The sequence below is a fragment of the Cupressus sempervirens genome, chromosome 1, assembly GCF_028749045.1.
Source record: "Cupressus sempervirens isolate cs-2001-9-10 chromosome 1, ASM2874904v1, whole genome shotgun sequence".
NCBI lineage: Eukaryota > Viridiplantae > Streptophyta > Pinopsida > Cupressales > Cupressaceae > Cupressus > Cupressus sempervirens.
Window position 1 is genome coordinate 705,469,035 of NC_143118.1, and position 18,410 is coordinate 705,487,444.

The window sequence follows — 18,410 nt, forward strand, 5'->3', positions numbered from 1 at the left end:
AGTGTGATCCGTGCATTTTTGTGTGGGTTGCGAAGTGTTAATTTGGTCTTGGCCCCAGGACCCCGCGGGGCTCGACCCCGCCGGGGGCGTTGCCCCCTAGACCCCCAGTCGTGGGAGTCTGACCAGTTGAGAAGAGTTGAAGTTGCTGCAGGCATGGACTTTCTGTGTACTAGAGGCAGTGGGAGCAGGTGTTGGCTGTGAGGCTGTCTTGGTGGATGCGTAGAGAGCTCGAGAGGAGCTAATCATCCAGTTGGAGAGTGCAGCGACACTTGGCTCAGGGTGCCGAGGAATTGAAAACAGAGAAAGCAGCACAGGTGGCTATCAAGGTCAACTTGAGGAGATAGTGTTGTGTTAGCAGAGGCTATAGGCACGGGACGAAGGTGACAATGATGTGTCGGAAGCAAATTTCTCTTGTTGTAGTCACTCTGTAAATGTATTTTTTGTTAATTTGTCTTAGATATTGTCAGTCGTCAGGAGACAACTTTTCTTTTTGGGGGGGATGGTGTTAGCCGACTGGATGGTTTCGGCGGTGTTTCTGTATTCTGTAACCGATGGTCCAGCGGTGTTTCTGTATTCTGTAGCCGACGGTCCGGCGGTGTTTTGTATTCTGTAGCCGACGGTGCGGCGGTGTTTCGGTATTCTGTAGCCGACGGTCCAGCGGTAAATAATTGGTAGCGGATAGAATAATTGTGGCCGACGGACTTCTTTGGGAAGGTTCGGCAGTAGTATTTATATCCCGTCTGGGATCATTGTAAAGCATCATCCATTTACTATTGCGAATATTATTCTGCTGTTCGTGTTCAGTGTCTGTATGCGTTCATTTTCTTTACCTATACGGTAAACAGGAAGGAGAGGACCTTTAATAGGAGTACCGAGGGAGGGTGCTCTAAGAATATAATATAAAAAATCAACAGCTATTACAAATAAGGAAGGAGCAATGGTACAAGCTTGCCTAATTGACCTCCCAAGGGGAATAGGGTTGGTAAGATTGTCATTCACATCTATAACACTAGAAGAGTCTTAAAACAACACCTCTATCCATTTGCAAAAATATTCTGGAAAACCAAAAGTTTTGAGCATTCCAGTGACAAAAGGTCACTCAGTTCTATCATAGGCTTTTTCAAAATCAAGCAGAATCATAGCCACATTTTGATTGTTCTCCTTAGCCTACTGCATAGCTTCCCAACTTGTTATTAAATTCTCCAATATATATCTTCCCTTAATGAAACGTGTTTGCGTGACAGAGATAAACTAATCAAGCATGTTTTCAATTCTTTTAGCTAACAATTTTGCAATGATCTTATAGGAAATATTCAATAAAGTTATCAATCTCCAGTTTTTTATATCAGACTTATCTCCACTCTTTGGAATCAGCTTGATCAAACCTTTATAAATATTTCCACCTAGAGATCCTCTATTGAATGAGTCCTCATAAAGTGCCAACAGCTCACTGGAAATCCAATCTATATTGGTTTTGTAGAATTCAGCAGGAAGACCATCAATTCCTAGAGATTTATTGTTAGCTAAAGAGTTCATAGTCCATTTAATTTCCTCTAGAGTGATAGGATTACTGAGTCTAGCACAATCTTCATCTGAAACTTTTTAGGCTATCAATTGAAGACACTTATCAAGAGCCTCATATTCAACATCAGTCATCTCAGAAGCAAAAAGCTGAGAATAGTAGTCGAAGAAAGTTGCTTTCATTATCTCTGGATCTGTAGAGAGTTCATCATTAATATGGATATTCTCAATAAGCTCCCTTTTGTTTTTAGCCCTGATGTATTTAAAAAGTATTTAGATCCTCTATCTCCTTCAATAGCCTAGTTCAGTTTTGATCTAGTCTTCTGTCCTTGGATCTTACAGTTTTGAATCTTCCTCAGAGAATTTTTAGTCTTAATCAGAGCAGTTTCTAGTTCTAAATCTTGGATCCTGACCTGAAGTTCCTTCTCTAACCTATTAAGGCTAGCTAGTGCCCTAGTCTCATCCACATTCATATCCATGCTCCTTTTTTCCCCAATAATCTGAAAGAGCTTTTGCCAAGCTTCTACTAGTCCTTCCCATATTTCTCTTGGTTGAGTATTGCCACTTAACATCTTACACAAAAAAGTCACCTGATGAAGTGCACCAATTGTGGCTTGATCTTTAAGGAGGGAAAGATTAAGCTTAAAGGGATTCTTAGAAGTTATCCTAGGAGTTTGTTCTTCAAGCTTTGCAGCAATGGGAGAGTGATCTGAAGGAGAAGCAACCAGGTTCATTTTGAAAGCAAAAGAAGGTGGAATCTGCATATTATCTGTCCAGCCTACAATAAACTCTTTGAGAACCTTTTTTATTATTACACCAAGTGAACCAAATGTCTTGGAAACCAGATTTTCTTCTTTCAACAGGGTCGAACACATTAAATTTTCTTTTAAGTTTGTGCTAGAAGAATAATTCATTTCCTTTCCAACTAAAAGAAATACCTCCTACTTTTTCCTCTCTAAATTCAACCATATTAAAATCACCAACAAAGATCCAATGAGTAGTAGGCAGGTAAGATGTACCCCATTCCCATAATGATGCTCTATCTCTATAGTCATTGGGTGCATAAAAATTGCAAATCCCAAAGCTCTGACCATCCTTACTAAACATAATCCACATGGCCGTATGACAAGGAGAAACCCCTCTATTTACAATATAATCAACCCAATTAGTGTTAGCCGACTGGATGGTTTCGGCGGTGTTTCTGTATTCTGTAACCGACGGTCCGGCGGTGTTTCTGTATTCTGTAGCCGACGGTCCGGCGGTGTTTTGTATTCTGTAGCCGACGGTGCGGCGGTGTTTCGGTATTCTGTAGCTGACGGTCCGGCGGTAAATAATTGGTAGCGGATAGAATAATTGTGGCCGACGGACTTCTTTGGGAAGGTTCGGCAGTAGTAATTATATCCCGTCTGGGATCATTGTAAAGCATCATCCATTTACTATTGCGAATATTATTCTGCTATTCGTGTTCAGTGTCTGTATGCGTTAATTTTCTTTACCTGTACGGTAAACATTTGGCGTCGTTGCCTTATGAATCTGGAAGGTGGGAGGAATGAAGATTAATGCCAAATCAGCTTAACAAGGATTGGAATAAGGCGAAGGGAAAAGATGGAATCCGTATTGCGCAAGAGAATTTAATTCTGGCACAGCAAGCCGAACGTCGACAAAGATTTCAGAAGATTGCCGACGGAAATCGAAGTGCGGAGGAATTGTTGGAGGAGACTCAGCAGCGGGTGGAATTGGTGGAAGAAGCACGGGAGGAGTTCTTGAATTTGTGTTCGCCAAGGGAAGAAAATTCAGACAGGAGAGCATCAACTTGCACGGCTCGTAGTGCCGACAGAGCACGAGTGTGGAGTGACCTCTTCGTCCAGGATAGACTTCCGCGGGAAACAATTTCGGAGGATTCTTCGTCTTCACCAAGGTTTGCAGCTGTCAACACCTCCGGTGTGGGAGTGCCAACCGGTGTAGGAGTGCAAACCTCCAGAGTTATGGCGGGACCCAAAGAAAAACTGCCGAAATTTGAAGGCGATGGTACAACCGACCCCCTCCGACATTGTAAGACATGTGAGACGATCTGGCGGGCAAATGGAATCACAGATACCGACGAATGGGTCAGGCAATTTTCAGCAACCCTAGGGGGTGTCACGATTGATTGGTTTTCGAATATGGATCCGCAGAAGCTGGATACATGGGATAACATTAAAAAGGAGTTCTTGGCGGAATTTAAACTCTTGCGGGATGATAATGAAATCGTAGCGGAAATTTTCAATACCAAGCAAGGGAAGCACGAAACTATCCATGTCTACGCCAGGAGATTAAAAGACTTAATAAACAAAATGGAAAGCAAGCCAACGGACGGATTGCAAAAAAGGTGGTTTATGGACGGCCTACACTCACAGTTGCGGAGGAAAATGAAAATTGTCCCACCGTCATCATATGTGGATGCGTATAACAGAGCACTGGACCTTGAAAGTGAACAGAAGACAAAGAAGAAGAAAGCTAGCTCCTCTGATTCTGATGACGACGAGCCTGCCGGAGATGATAGTAGCGACGACAAAGGTAGCAGCAAGAAGGTTCGTGCCCTACAAAAGGATATGGTTCGCATGATGAAGGAGTTTAAAAACATGCAGAAGGAGCCAAAAGGTAGTGAACTGTGGTACACGAAATGTAAGACGGACGGTCATACTAAGGGATCGTGTCCGAAGAACCAATTCTGTGACATCTGTCAGATCATGGTCCATTCGACAAAGGACTGTCCCTTTAACATGAAGACAAGAGGATCTCCGCAGGTGTTTCTCACACAGGAGGCTTCCCCATCGGGTAGTAGAGGAAACACGAATACCGCCGGTGCTACATCCGGAGGGTATAGGAATAATAGCAGAGGGCAAAATAACAACAATGCAAACAATAACAATAATAATGGAAGCCGAAGCCGAACCCAGTATGATGCAAACGGATGGTCGATCGTTCAATGCCGAGCATGTAATTTGTGGGGTCATTTTGCGTGGGATTGTACAACAGCAAACACACCGAAATTATTATGCAGATGGTGCGGACCCGGCGATCACAAAGATTCCAAGTGTCCAAAGTCTAGAGTAAACTTGATCACTGTCGGCACAGATGTAGAGGAGGTTCTGGCAATTACACGGAGGCAAGCGGAGGAAAGGAGAAAAGTGGGGGAAGCGCAAGTGGAAATTGCAAAGGCATCATCGGCGGGGACATCTCAGTTGAAGGACATCACCGGCACCTTGGCAAGGAACTTCGCAGAACAAAACATTGTACGGCAGATCTTACAAACAGAGATACCGGTCAAGATAAGTGACCTCCTCACAATGCCCCAGTTACGGACGGCCATTCTAAATCATACACCGTTTCCGAAAGCAATAGAGGACACAGGAAGGGACAGTAGGGAAGCGACGGCAACAGACCCAATGCTGCTAGCACTCACATCTGGACAGCATCTGGCGGTCGTCGAGATGGGGATTTTGGAAAATGTTTTGACAGAGACAATTGTTGACGGAGGGTCCGGCGTGAATGTATTGCCAGAGGATACTTGGAAGAAGTTGGGAAAGTCGACGCTGTGGCCACCTGCATTCCAGTTGCTCACGGCAGACCAACATGGAATCAAACCGTTGGGAATTCTGAAAGCGCAACCGGTAACAATTGGTACGCAACCATTTTTATTGGATTTTGTGGTTATTCCATTGAAAAGAAAAGGATATGATGCTATTCTGGGACGAGATTGGTTGGTGCAAGCAAAAGTAAAGCATGATTGGAAACGAAATACCCTATCAATGGAGGGCGGATGCAAAAGATTCACAATTGACCTGCACACACAAATGGTCGGCGAGGAGGCAGCATCGTCAGATTCAGAAAGCGACGACGAAAGTGATGATGAAGGAAAGAAGAGAATGGAACCGGACGAAGAAGGAATATTGAGACTAGACGGAAGATCGAACGACAACGACCTAGACTCGGTGAATGGCCTTTACCATTGGCAGATAGAAGACTACGAACTGTTTCCGAGTTGCAATATGTTAACGGTCGACGAACGTGACAAAACAAAGGAAAATGAATGTCTGGAGGAATGCAGGGAAGCGGAAGAAGGAAAAGCTGCCATGGCTGAAGCTGAAGAAAATGAACGCATACAGACACTGAACACGAACAGCAGAATAATATTCGCAATAGTAAATGGATGATGCTTTACAATGATCCCAGACGGGATATAAATACTACTGCCGAACCTTCCCAAAGAAGTCCGTCGGCCACAATTATTCTATCCGCTACCAATTATTTACCGCCGGACCGTCGACTACAAAATACCGAAACACCGCCGCACCGTCGGCTACAGAATACAAAACACCGCCGGACTGTCGGCTACAGAATACAGAAACACCACCGGACCGTCGGTTACAGAATACAAAAACACCGCCGAAACCATCCAGTCGGCTAACAATTAGGTCCCACAAGTATAGCAACTCCCCCTCTACCTCTTTCATGATTGGAATAGAATGCAAAGGCTTCGTCCCAAAGCAATTTAAAAATAGTGTAGGCCTGGAATCCAACTACTTTAATCTCTTGTAGAAATATGAAATCTTTTTGCATAATCTTATTACACCATCTTCTCACAATATATTTTCTATCATTCATCTCCAAACCTCTAATATTCCAGCTATGGATTTTGATCATGCTCATGGTCTTTAGAGGTGTTCTTCCCATTATTATACAATCTATTAAAGCAATAAGGGATATCACCTGCTTACTTTTAAATCCATTTGAATTGGTTAAAATCTGATTATCATTTCCTTTTCTTTTCTTGCTTCTTTTTTTGGTGACCTCAACAAAAGGAGACTCTATCTTTTTCTCAAAAGATATATCCATCCCTGAAGGCTTCAAGCCATTCAACTGCAAGTTCTTACCAGCCATAGACTAGTTGGTAATCTTAACCATCTCTGCCTGCTCAACAAGGGTATTAAGGGCTAGTTGTTGAGCATTAAGTTTGGTGGGGACTTCAACCAAAAGTATTGGGTCTACATTTTCCTTTTGACAAATGATGGATTTTAACCTGTTGGGAACAACTGGGATGACCTTAGAGGAAGGGATGCCATCATTAATAGGCACACTCTCAAGTACAAATAAAGGATTGACAATAGCATCAAAATCTCCCTCTAAGGGAGACTAGACATCCTTATGTTTAGCAATCTCCGTAGGTATAAATGATTCTAAATGAATGTCAATATTGCCAAAAGATGGCTCTGTAATTTTTTCTTTTCCAGAACTAGGTATTTTATTACTATTATTTTTTTTAGAAACTTCAAAATTGGTTGTCTGCATTATAGTTAGATCCGGACAGTCTTTTCTCGCATGCCCATTTCTTTTACAATGAAAACAAGCACCTTAATTACCCAGTCGAGAAACTTTCCATAAGAAAACTTCAGAATCAATAGAAAGAGAAATATTATCATGAAACACAATTACGGATTCAAAAGCAACCAAAATCCTAGCATTCAAATGTGGAAGGGTAGTCTTAGACAATTCTATTTGCAAAACCGAGCTAATCGGCTTCAATAATTGATGAATAAAGGGCCAAAACTCAACATTGAGATTCATAATTTCTACACAGCTAGGTTAAGCCTTAGTAGAGACTTCTTCAACATTTCCAATCAAAGACCATGGGAAGGCTTGAAATAGGGATTTACCCACATTCCAAAATCTTTTACTAAGTATTCTTTCCTGCATATTGTGGGTTTTGACAAATAAAACAAAAAGCCCTTTTTGAATCATTCTGCAAAAAGAAACATGAATTCCAAGTTTCTTACCCCATACATTACAAGTCCATTCATCAAAAAGCTTAGGGGAAGGTAAAAAGTCTTCATCCAAACAAGCAAAGAAAACTGCAATATTCTTTAACTGAGCTTGTTCAGCCCTAATAGCTCTTACCATATTCTCATTCGGTGAGAGAGAAAGGGTCTTCAGTTCATGGGACGAAGACTTACCTTCCTCCTCTCCTCCACTGTTACCAAACTCAATATTTCCTCTGCCTCTGAGTCTATCTCCATCGGTTGATGGTCTATCGGTTCAGTTTCCATCAGTAGATACCTTGCAAACTTTAGCAAAAAAACACCCTGATGGTGGGCAAGATGTCGTAAGCTCTTCAGAGACAACTTCCTTGTAAGATGGTTTCTCCTACAACTTTTTCTTTTCCTGTGAAATTCCTTGATTATGTATGTTTATATCCTCATCCTCTTCCATTATTTCATCCAATTTTATACCGTCTCCACTATCAGCCATGATTGTAATCCTCTTTTCTCCCACGAGTGATCCAAGGTGAGGAAATAATGACAGCATAGGGTTTGATTATACACAAGGAAGAAACTTGGTCGACACTCACAGGCAGCACAAACAAGAAGAATCAATAAAACACCAGCCGAGAATAAAGAGAACAAGCAGAAAAATCAATGAAAACAAAAGTTAAAGGTGTTGGTGGAAAGTTGTTCCAAGTTTACATCTAAAAATCATCGAGAAGGTCTATAAAATGTCAAAGATTCTAGAATGTGCCAACCTACAAAGGAGAATTAATGACAAATTGAGCAAGAAAAGCTTGATCAGATCAAGTTTTAAATGACAACGAACAATTCATCAAAGAGAGTTAGAGGCTATCAAAAGACGTAACACTATGATTATCAAGGTGAATACAGTGGCACAAAATACAGGAACTCTCGATCCTGTGATCATCTGGAATAGCATTGCCAAGTACAAGGCCCTTTAAACTAATCCCTAGGATTGTTTCATTTCTCTTATGTCTTTCTTCTTCTTCTTTTTTCATGTTTGTAATTGAAGAGAATGTATTACATGAAAATGTGTAATTACATGTATACAATTTACATGTGTAATGACATGTAATTCAATAATTGCTCTTGTTAGTTAGACTGGGTCAAAGTTGGTTCAGTTGCTCTCACTTTTTCCTCCATTTTCTCAACTCCTTTGCCTATATAAAGGAATGCCCCCTTATTGTAAACATCCTCTTTTGTTGTATGCAAGAAAGCTCTACCACACTTGTGCAAGTATAAGTTTGATTGTGTAGTACGAATTTGAGAGAAAAATTAATAAAAGAAGCAATTGGATTCGAAGCTTTGACTAGAAGCAATTGTGATAGAGCAAATTAAAAGCTTTGACTATAATTTGTGCCTATTTTCTTTGATTCATGTTATTATTGTGTGTTCAATAAAAGAACGTAGTGAGTTAAGAGGCAATCGGAGCCAAAGCTTTGACTAGGAGAAATTGTGGTAATACATAGACTTGAAGCTTTGACTATAGCTTGTGTTACCATCTCAAATTCACGAAAAATAGTTAAAATTTCCCACTTCTGCAAGTCTTTGTGCCCCAATGGTAGAGGTTTTTCTTATAGAATAGAGATCATCTACTTTTGGAAGTCTTTGCACTCCAATGGTAGTGATTTTTCTTATAAATTAGACAAACAAAACTTAGAGCCAAACCGGTACGCTTTTAATCAACCTTTAAGTTGGTGTTGGTTTATCAGTATCACCATTTCCAACTACTAGATAGAAATGTAATTAGAGATTTCATCTTGCCCATTACTCATTCTATGGGTAAGTGGATTCCTTCCTAAAAGTTAAGAGGAAAGAATATCAGTAACACCCCTTACAAAATCTCTCAACTTCTTGCTTACCTTGAGATGATCCAAGGAACGGTGAGAAGGGGGAGCCTTCCCTTTAATATAAGAGAGACTTGGTCTCATACGCTATGGCTGGTCTACCTATTTTCAACTGGATTTTCACAAAATTGTCGGTTGCAAAATATTCACCCAATAGGTTTCAAAGGAAGCAACAAGCGATCTTGGGATTCTTTTACCTTTGGGTTGTAAACTCTCTCTCTCTCTTGTCTTCTTTTATGCAGTGAACAGTTTCTTTTATAATTTATTTGTACTTTCCAATTCCTAGTTAGCTTATTTAGTCAGTGATCGGTCTTGCACCTTTCTGGCTTTCGTCTTTGAGCCATGTCCATATAAGATGCACGTGTCATGCTGATATCCTGCATCTACATTGTACTCCTAGACTTTTGCAGGCATATAGGACAATGATCTAACAGAGCCAACCAGTTGTTCTTGTCCGTTTCTGCTAATCAAAATATTTATATTTGTTAGTGCCATAGAAATATTATGTTTCTTCACTTTATCTTGCATCCATTTGAGTTTCAAGTCCTATCTAGTTGATTTATCTTCTTGATCAACCTAGCTCTGTAATGACCCTCTCTATAAAGGCCACAGAAACCCTCAAACTGAACTTAGGAATTTTGTCAAACACTTGGCGTGTAACAGTAACAATATTCAGAATATGGTAATTTCAGATTTGATACTTTCAGAATATAATCACAGAATTACAATATATATAAAGCCATTGAACTATATTTCAATTACAATGCAATAAATTCTGAAATTATTTTATTACCAATTCTGGACTGATTATTACAATGACTGTATGACAGCAAATTTCCCCAAAAATTGACATATATTTCAGAATGCAAGAACCTGGTTTGAAGAACTATGGAAGAACACCACGTTTTGCTGCAGATCGTTGATGAAGACCTCCAACCGCACCCCCAAATTGTCCTTAATTTGCTGCTGCTGCCCAAACTAGCAGGGCCGTACCAGGCCGTACCTGTACGGCTGCTGAAATAAAATAATATTAGGGTTTTGGGACCCCCAAATGCAAGGAAAATGGGCGCCTAGGGTTAGGTAGTAACCCTGTAAAACCAAAAAAAATAACTCCAAGGGGTTGAGGAGATATGAGCAATTATGTGGTTCCGAACCCTGCTTTGCCAATTCTGAAAATGCACTTATTCTGTCTTCAAACTCTTGTCAAATGCTTCTCCAATGATAGGGCAAATCTGAAATCCTTATTCCAACCAAAAACAAACCCTAACAACGAATTCTCAATAAGCTCCAATGAGATGGCTGAATACCAACTCCAATTATGCAACAATTCAGGTGATATTTCACACCCTCAAAGTCGCCAATCCAAGGGAGTGATTCGTTCCCAAAGATCGAATAATTTGCAGATCCAAAGTCCACAAATGTCTTCACAATGAAGAAGTAGAAGAGTTCTCCAATCCAAGCATGTCCAAATGAGAGGCCCAGCCCTCTATTTATTCACTTTTCTAAGAAGTTGCTAGAACTTCTAGAAACATCCTTTATAATTTCTCATTATAATGCACTTTTTTATAATAAAGTAATTTTATAAAATAAAAAGTGCAACTCAAATTAAAATTATAACATGTGGGCCCCAATATCACATAATGATAAAATATAACCTCTTAACACTTCTTCAAGAGCAAGATATGACTATCTGATCCGCAGAATTGACTCTCTTTCCACACCATTTGCCTACGAGAGTCTGGAATAGGCAAATCCATGATCAATGCCATGTCGAACTAAAGAGGGGACATTACAAGCTCACTAGAGCGCTAGTTCAGTAAGGAGGCTCGAGGGTTGATTCGTCTCTTGAGACTCTATCAATATTTTGGGTGGTGAATTCCCATCTCCACAATTATCATTGGAATTGATACAATTCTTGAAGATGTCTGAAACAATCTTTCTAAAGAGAAACCTTTATATGTTGTAGGAAGCATGACTATCTATCACAAAGTTCTTGGTACAAGGACAAATGCAGGCTATATAGCTCAGTGGACAGTGACTATTTGAATATCTTGTTCAAGACATATCTGAAAATAGTTGACAAATGACAAGTTGCTAGCCCCTGGAAAACAAAGTCAACAACTATAAACCAAGTTTGGTTTTCTTCTACAAGCCTGCTACATATTTGTAACTAACAAACTAGGTAAGGAGCACAGTATATCATTCAAAATAGAAGATCATCACACATTTCTCACCACAGATGTATTCTCCAACACTCAATTAGAATATTGCCCTCTATATAACTGTACGTGGCTATTTTTATGGCAATAAAGAAACATATAGGTAAGTGTGTGTTATTCATTGCATTTCCATTTGATTATCTATTTCCCTGAAGTATTTGGAATTTGGGCAATTTCCCATTTATAGCAATTTCCAGTTTTTGAGGAACTTAACACATTGCTAACTTCTACTGTTGTTTTTTATTGTTTTCCATAGAAATTTGAGACAAGAACAGGACCGATAGCAATGTTCTTTTGCTTTCTGAGACATGAACTTGGAATAGTACCCATCAAAACTAGAAGCTCCAGCAATTTACAATACTCGGCTGACACCCATTTGAAAACGTGACTAGCCTTTGACAATATACATATACAAACACACATTTGATAATAAATAAACCCAAAACTTCCACAAAAGCCATTGAAAAACAGCTGTATAAACGTGAATGATGAAGATGTAATGAATTCCATCGGAAGAACAGCTGCTAAGTTGGTATTAATAGCATACCAGGGAGATGAGTATTATGGGAATCCCGTACACTGGGTTTCGTTCAAAAGCAGTCGTCCTCAGCCATTCTTTAAATCTTATCAGCTACCATTTAAATCTCTAAGAGCAACTTTAATTTCAAATAATAGAAAAAAAATAAAAATTGGGAGCACATCCCCTTCGATCCAGACGGACTAATGGGGAGAGAGATATTGTCGTTATCAAATCTACGTTAACCATTCAAAATAATTCGTTTACAATTAGCTTATCCATATTACGTGCGGGGAGCACTAGATTTAATATGCCCAAGGTGTAGATAGGAAACTAAAACACTAGGAGCGGCCGCCCTGGAGAGGGAGGGAAATAAAGACAACTAGCAAATCTCACATACAAACTTAGGGCCCGTTTGGTTGCAAGCGTAGGAATTGAGAATTAGAATAGAAAATTTGAATGAGAATGGAGAATGAAGAATAGGAATGGAAAACTGCAATCCGATCTTGTTTATCCCTTGTTTGGTTATGCAAACTTAAATTGGAATAGGGTTAACTTGCAATCAACGCCATTGGAAAATCGCTGAAATATTTGAAAATATTTCTGAAGATACAATTGGCGCTATTGGAAAATCGCTGAAATATTTGAAAATATTGAAAATAGAGTTCCAGCGCTCACCCCAGGTCAAAGCGGATTTGAAAATTTAATCAAATTTGAGAAAGTTAAAATGAATGCAAGAATAGCAATTCCAATTACAGGTATTTTTTGGAATGGACAAAAGCTCATTTTGGGGCTAAAATGAGAATACGTATTCCTATTCCCTATTCCTATTCCACGCACCAAACAAAGAATACAAATCATACTCTAATTTCCTATTCCTATTTCGGTTGTATTCCAGCAACGAAACGGGCCCTTATGGAATTTAGTTTTAGTACGGAACAAAGATACGCATTTAGTATTATTATGGGGTTGGAAGTAAAGGAGGTTTAATTTCTAAGGAAATCTCGTGTTTCTGTACACTTAAGTTGGAGTGGTTTTTAGATGGCCGAGTGCTTGAGAAGTTCTCATGCTATCACATATATACAATGAGTGTTAAGTGTTATATTCATTTTTATGAAAAATAGGTTCTTGTGAATGACTACTCATGAAACATGAGTTAATGACTAACTCAAAAAATTCAAAATTTAAGCCTAATAGTAATATCACAATTTGACTTGATGTCAAAAATATCTCATACTTAGTAATTGATGAGCTTATGCATCTTTATAGTGAATCGTTCATAAGGCATAACACTTGTTGAAGGTTTTGCAAATGGGATTGCAAGCAAAGTGTGATTAACCTTGGAAGAAACTTCATGGTTAATGTAATATCCTCCCCTGATTTGAACTTTGACTTGTAGAAATTTAACTTAAGGAATATTGTCAAACACTTTGTATGCAAACTCATAAAGCTGATTTCCTCAATAAATTGCTTTCCAATGAGTAGATTTACGAACAACTATGAAGTGACATTAAAATGCATAATACACATCATAACATTTTCACAAACACTTGGCACACATTCAACAGTATATGAAAAATCTGGAAACTCTTTCAATCTGCTGATAAAAGGGTGATTTTTAAATGTAGATGTGCACTTACAGCTGCCTTAAAGGCTGCAACAACTATTTAGACTTGTATTCAACAATTATTATGCAAAGTATCAAAATTTGACAGAAGAAACCTGGAATTAGTTGCCGTAGTATTTTGCAGATGTAGTCGGCAGCCCTCCAAACTTCTAATCAGCCGAAAAAACAAGTAAACTTGATACCAACACTGTTCACACCGTACTGTAGCAAAATACTGTTCATGCCGACTATAGCAAAATACTGTTCATGCGGCACTATAGCAATAACTAACTTCAGATCTGCACCTCAAACCCTTGTAAATTTCTTTATGCGAACACCCCAAATGAAACCCAGTGTGTTTCCTGAAGTGAAAACACCCTTGATCCTCCTGACTGTGTCTTCCAACAGCGAAGAGAATGCTAGCAAAGAGGGATTCCGTCCTCCAAGCCCGATAATCAGATATCCAGCAACATAACATTAATCTTCATCCAAGCATACAAAAAAAAGCTCTTCCATTTCTTTTATAGTGTTCTCACAAGAGCTCAATCCTTCGTTTTCTCAATGTGGGATAAAACATAACTCCCTTTATGTACCTTATGTCTCCAATGTGTTATAAAAATAAATGGAACTCTTTTAATTTAAATATTTCCCACAACTATAGTCTATGCATTAATAAAGTTAAATATTTAAATTTAACTTTATAGAATGGCTTTATCAATGCATAACAAATCTTATCAATGATAAATAAGTTTTCTTGTTGATTTTAAACAATTACCATCGACATACCACTGTGACCGAATGTCCGGCCATGTCCAAGATGACTTACTATAAATAGTAAGTACGCCCAAAGTTGCCCTAGAACCCCTTAGAAAGACCTGCAACTGAAACTGTCTAGGCCAAATGGCCTTTAAGCCCCTTTAATGTCCTAGTTAGCCTACGGGACTGTGGGGAAATAGGCTACCGACAACATCATGCTATGAATGCTAGAAAGGGGACATTACAGTCCACCCTTCCCAAAATTGCTTGTCCTCAAGCAATTTCAGCTCTGGATGCTGCAATATCTGCTCATTTTCCCAAGTAGCGTCCTCGACAGGTAGGTTCCTCCACTTCACTAGATACTCCCTGATAGTCCTCCTGCGAAGCACCCTCTCCCTAGAGTCAAGTATGGCCTCGGGAACCAAGATAAGCTTTCCCTCATCATCAAGAGGTGGCAATACTACTGAAGGCACCACATTGTGACCCAATGCCTTCTTAAGGCGTGACACATGGAACACATTATGCACTTTACTGTCTGCAGGCAACTCCAACTCATAAGCTACTTCACCCACTCTCCTGATTAATTTGAACGGTCCATATTAGCATGGTTTCAATTTCTCTGCTCCACTCTTCTTGAGAGAGGACTGTCTATACGGCTGTAACATGAGGTACACCATATCTCCCATCTCAAAAGACCTCTCAACCCTGTGCTGATCAACATATTGCTTCTGCTGATTTTGTGCTTTTTGCAAATTTTCCTTCAAGGATTGCATAATGTCCTAGCACTCCTGCAAAGTATCCTTGGCCTTAGGCACCCTGCTGTCCCCAAATAACAAATCCAAAAAATTAGGAGCATCATACCCGTACAGTGCCATAAAAGGGGACATTTGAATAGACATATGGAAAGAGGTATTATAGCAGTACTCCCCTAGATGTAGCCACTTCACCCAAGCTTTTTGCTCTCCTGCAATGTAGTTTCGAAGGTACCCCTCAACCCATTTGTTCACTATCTCTGTTTGCCCATCAGTTTGGGGGTGGTAGCTGGTACTCAGAGTGAGCTCTGTTCCACATAACCTGAACAACTCCTGCCAAAAGTGGCTCATAAATCTGCTGTCTCTATCACTGATTATGCTCCGTGGTATCCCATGTAGTCTGAATACCTCTCGAAAAAATAGTTTTGTTGTTTGTGCTACTGAATATGTAGACGAAATTGGAAAGAAATGTGCAAATTTCGTCAATCTGTCTACCACGACAAAGATACAATCCCGACCCTGTGCCTTGGGGAGGCCTGTGATAAAATCCATGGAAATGCTATCCCACTTCTTCTCTGGTATGGGTAGGGGCTGTAGTAAACCACCCGGAAAAGAATGTTCCTGTTTGTTCTGCTGACACACAGGGCATTCCCTCACAAACTAAAGCACCTTTGATTTGAGTCCTTTCCAAGTGAAGCGCTCTCTCACCTGCCGATATATCTTAAAGAATCTGGGATGTCCTACCATTGGTGAATCATGAAATGCCCTCAAAATCTTCTGCTTCATAGCAGAACCGGGTACTAAATAAATCCTTTCCTTGTAGATGATCAGATCATTTACGACAGTGTATCGACTATCTTGAATAGCTCCCTCAATAATGCTAGATGCCCAACTATCCTTAGCATATTCTTCCAAGATCATCTCTCTCCAATCATCCATGACTATCCCAACAACAAGCAAATGAGGCCTTCTAGATAAAGCATCTACAACAATATTTTTCTTCCCTTTGACATAGGCTATGTCGAAATCATAGGCCTGTAATTTACTCACCCATTTCTGTTGCCTGTCATTAAGGTCCTTCTGTCCAAGGAAATGTTTCAAGCTATTATGATCTATTTTTACTGTGAACCGACTTCCCACTAAGTACTGCCTGAACTTAGCTAGCGCGTGCATGATTGCTAGCATCTCTTTGTCGTAGATGTTGTAGGTTCTCTCCACACCTCGTAATTTTCTACTCTCATATGCGATGGGATGTTTTTCTTGCATGAGAACAGCTCCTATGCCCTCTCCCGAGGCATCACACTGCAGCTCAAAGGGCCTGGTGAAATTTGGAATGGTTAAAACAGGACATGTACTCATCAGCTCCTTAAACCTGTCAAAACAATCTTGATCCCTCTCTGACCACTTGAAACTATCTTTCCGTGTCAAATCTGTAAGTGGTGCTGCTATCTGTGAAAATCCCTTCACAAATCTACGGTAGAACCCACAAAGCCCGAGAAATCCCTTGAGTTGTGAAGTGTTCCTCGGTGGTGGCCAACCTAGAATGGCCCTGATCTTGTCTGGGTCAACCCGAACACTTCCTACACTAATAATATGCCCTAGATAGAGCAACTCTGTCATCCCAAACTCACATTTACTCATCTTGGCATATAATGACTCCCTCTCTAGAATACTGAGCACTGTATCAATATGCTTCAAATGTTCCTCCCAAGTACGGTTGTATATCAGTATATCATCAAAAAATATCAACACAAACTTCCTCAACTGATCTCTGAACACTCTATTCATACAGGACTAGAAAGTGGCAGGGGCATTTGTCAACCCAAAGGGCATGACTAAGAACTCAAAATGTCCATAGTGGCATCTAAAAGTTGTCTTCTCCACATCCACCTCTCTAACCCGTATCTGATGGTAGCCGGATCTCAAATCAATCTTGGAGAAGTAGCATGCACCATGCAATTCATCAATAAGCTCATCGATGCGCGGGATAGGGTATCGGTTCTTGATTGTCTTCTTGTTTAGCTCCCTATAATCAATGCACATCCTCATTGTACCATCCTTCTTCTTCACCAATACTACTGAAGAAGCGAGAGGACTTTTGCTTGGCCATATGTGCCCCATGTCAATCAACTCCTTAATTGCCTTTTCTATTTCATCCTTACATCTCTTCGGATGGCGGTAAGGTGTGATGATAATTGGCTTAGCCCCTTCCTCTAATTCAATAACATGCTTGATTCCCCTATCTGGGGGTCTCCCTGGAGGTATCTCACCAAACACCTTAGTATGTTTGGTTATTATTTTTTGTACATCAGGTGGATACTCTTGTTTATGTTGCTCTGTCATCTCAGGCATTACTCTAAACTCTGCTGCCCACTGCACCTGATCATGTCTAAAGAAACTCTGCATCCGCTTGAGTGACACCACTCGAAGTCTCCCATCTGACAAACCTCTGAGCACTATCTTCTTACCATTTGCCTCAAACCTCATTTCCATTTTCTCAAGGTTAAATGTAAACTCTACCAGAGACTTCATCCAGTTCATCCCAAGCACCATATCCTGATCACCAATGTTGACCACAAAGAAATCTCTTGTCATGTCATAATCCCCCAAATGAAGCTGCAAGTTGGAGATTTTCTTGGTACATTCAATTTTGAAGCCATCGGCAACCATCACCTTAAATCCCCTATGCTCCTCTGTATGTAGCCCTCTGCGTGTCACAAACTTCTCATCAATGAAGTTATGTGTCACCCCTGTATCAATGAGTGCCACAACTCTCTGTCCATCCAAGGTTCCCCTAACTCTGAAAGTGACGGCCTCCTGTATACTTGACAACTGAGCTATCGTGTTATCACTGCGTGCTTCCTCCTGTGAAGAACTATCATCATCTCCATCTGATTCGGATGACTGCTCTGAATCTCCATCTACTGACTCTTCGGCTGAAAAGTACTCCATCTGCTTAGCTTTTGCTTTCAATGGACACTTATGTGACAAATCCCAAGGCTCCCTGCAATGAAAACAAAGCTTCTTCTTCCTGAGATCATTAAGTGTCTCATTGTCCAACCTCTTACTTTCCTCCTTAGCTGGTTGAACCTCTTTATGAAAAGGTTTCCTGTCCTTATCTTTCCTTGAAGGGAAACTCTTTGCATGGAATTTATTTTTTGAAGATGAAGAGGAATCCATGTCACGAGCTTTCTTAATGGCTTCCTGCAAAGTTGGAGGGTTGAGAGCTTTAATCCACCCTCTCAATGGATCAGCTAACCCATCCATAAATAGAACTAGTATCCTCCGTTCAGATACATCTGTTACTAACACTGCAAGTTTCTGAAACTCTGAAATGTATGTTTCCAATGATCCCCACTGTTTAAGC

The 18,410-nt window shown here is 40.1% G+C and overlaps 1 protein-coding gene across 8 annotated transcripts in view; it reads right to left on the reverse strand.

Annotated features, from left to right (window-relative positions):
- Positions 1-12,052, reverse strand: part of LOC149579892 (uncharacterized) — a 200,894-nt gene extending 188,842 nt beyond the window's left edge. For all 8 annotated transcript variants that reach the window (XM_089787646.1, XM_089787665.1, XM_089787654.1 and 5 more), the window contains exon 1: positions 11,960-12,052. The gene's annotated coding sequence lies outside the window, so the exon portion shown is untranslated. The remainder of the gene's footprint in view (positions 1-11,959) is intronic.
- Positions 12,053-18,410: the final 6,358 nt, after the last annotated feature.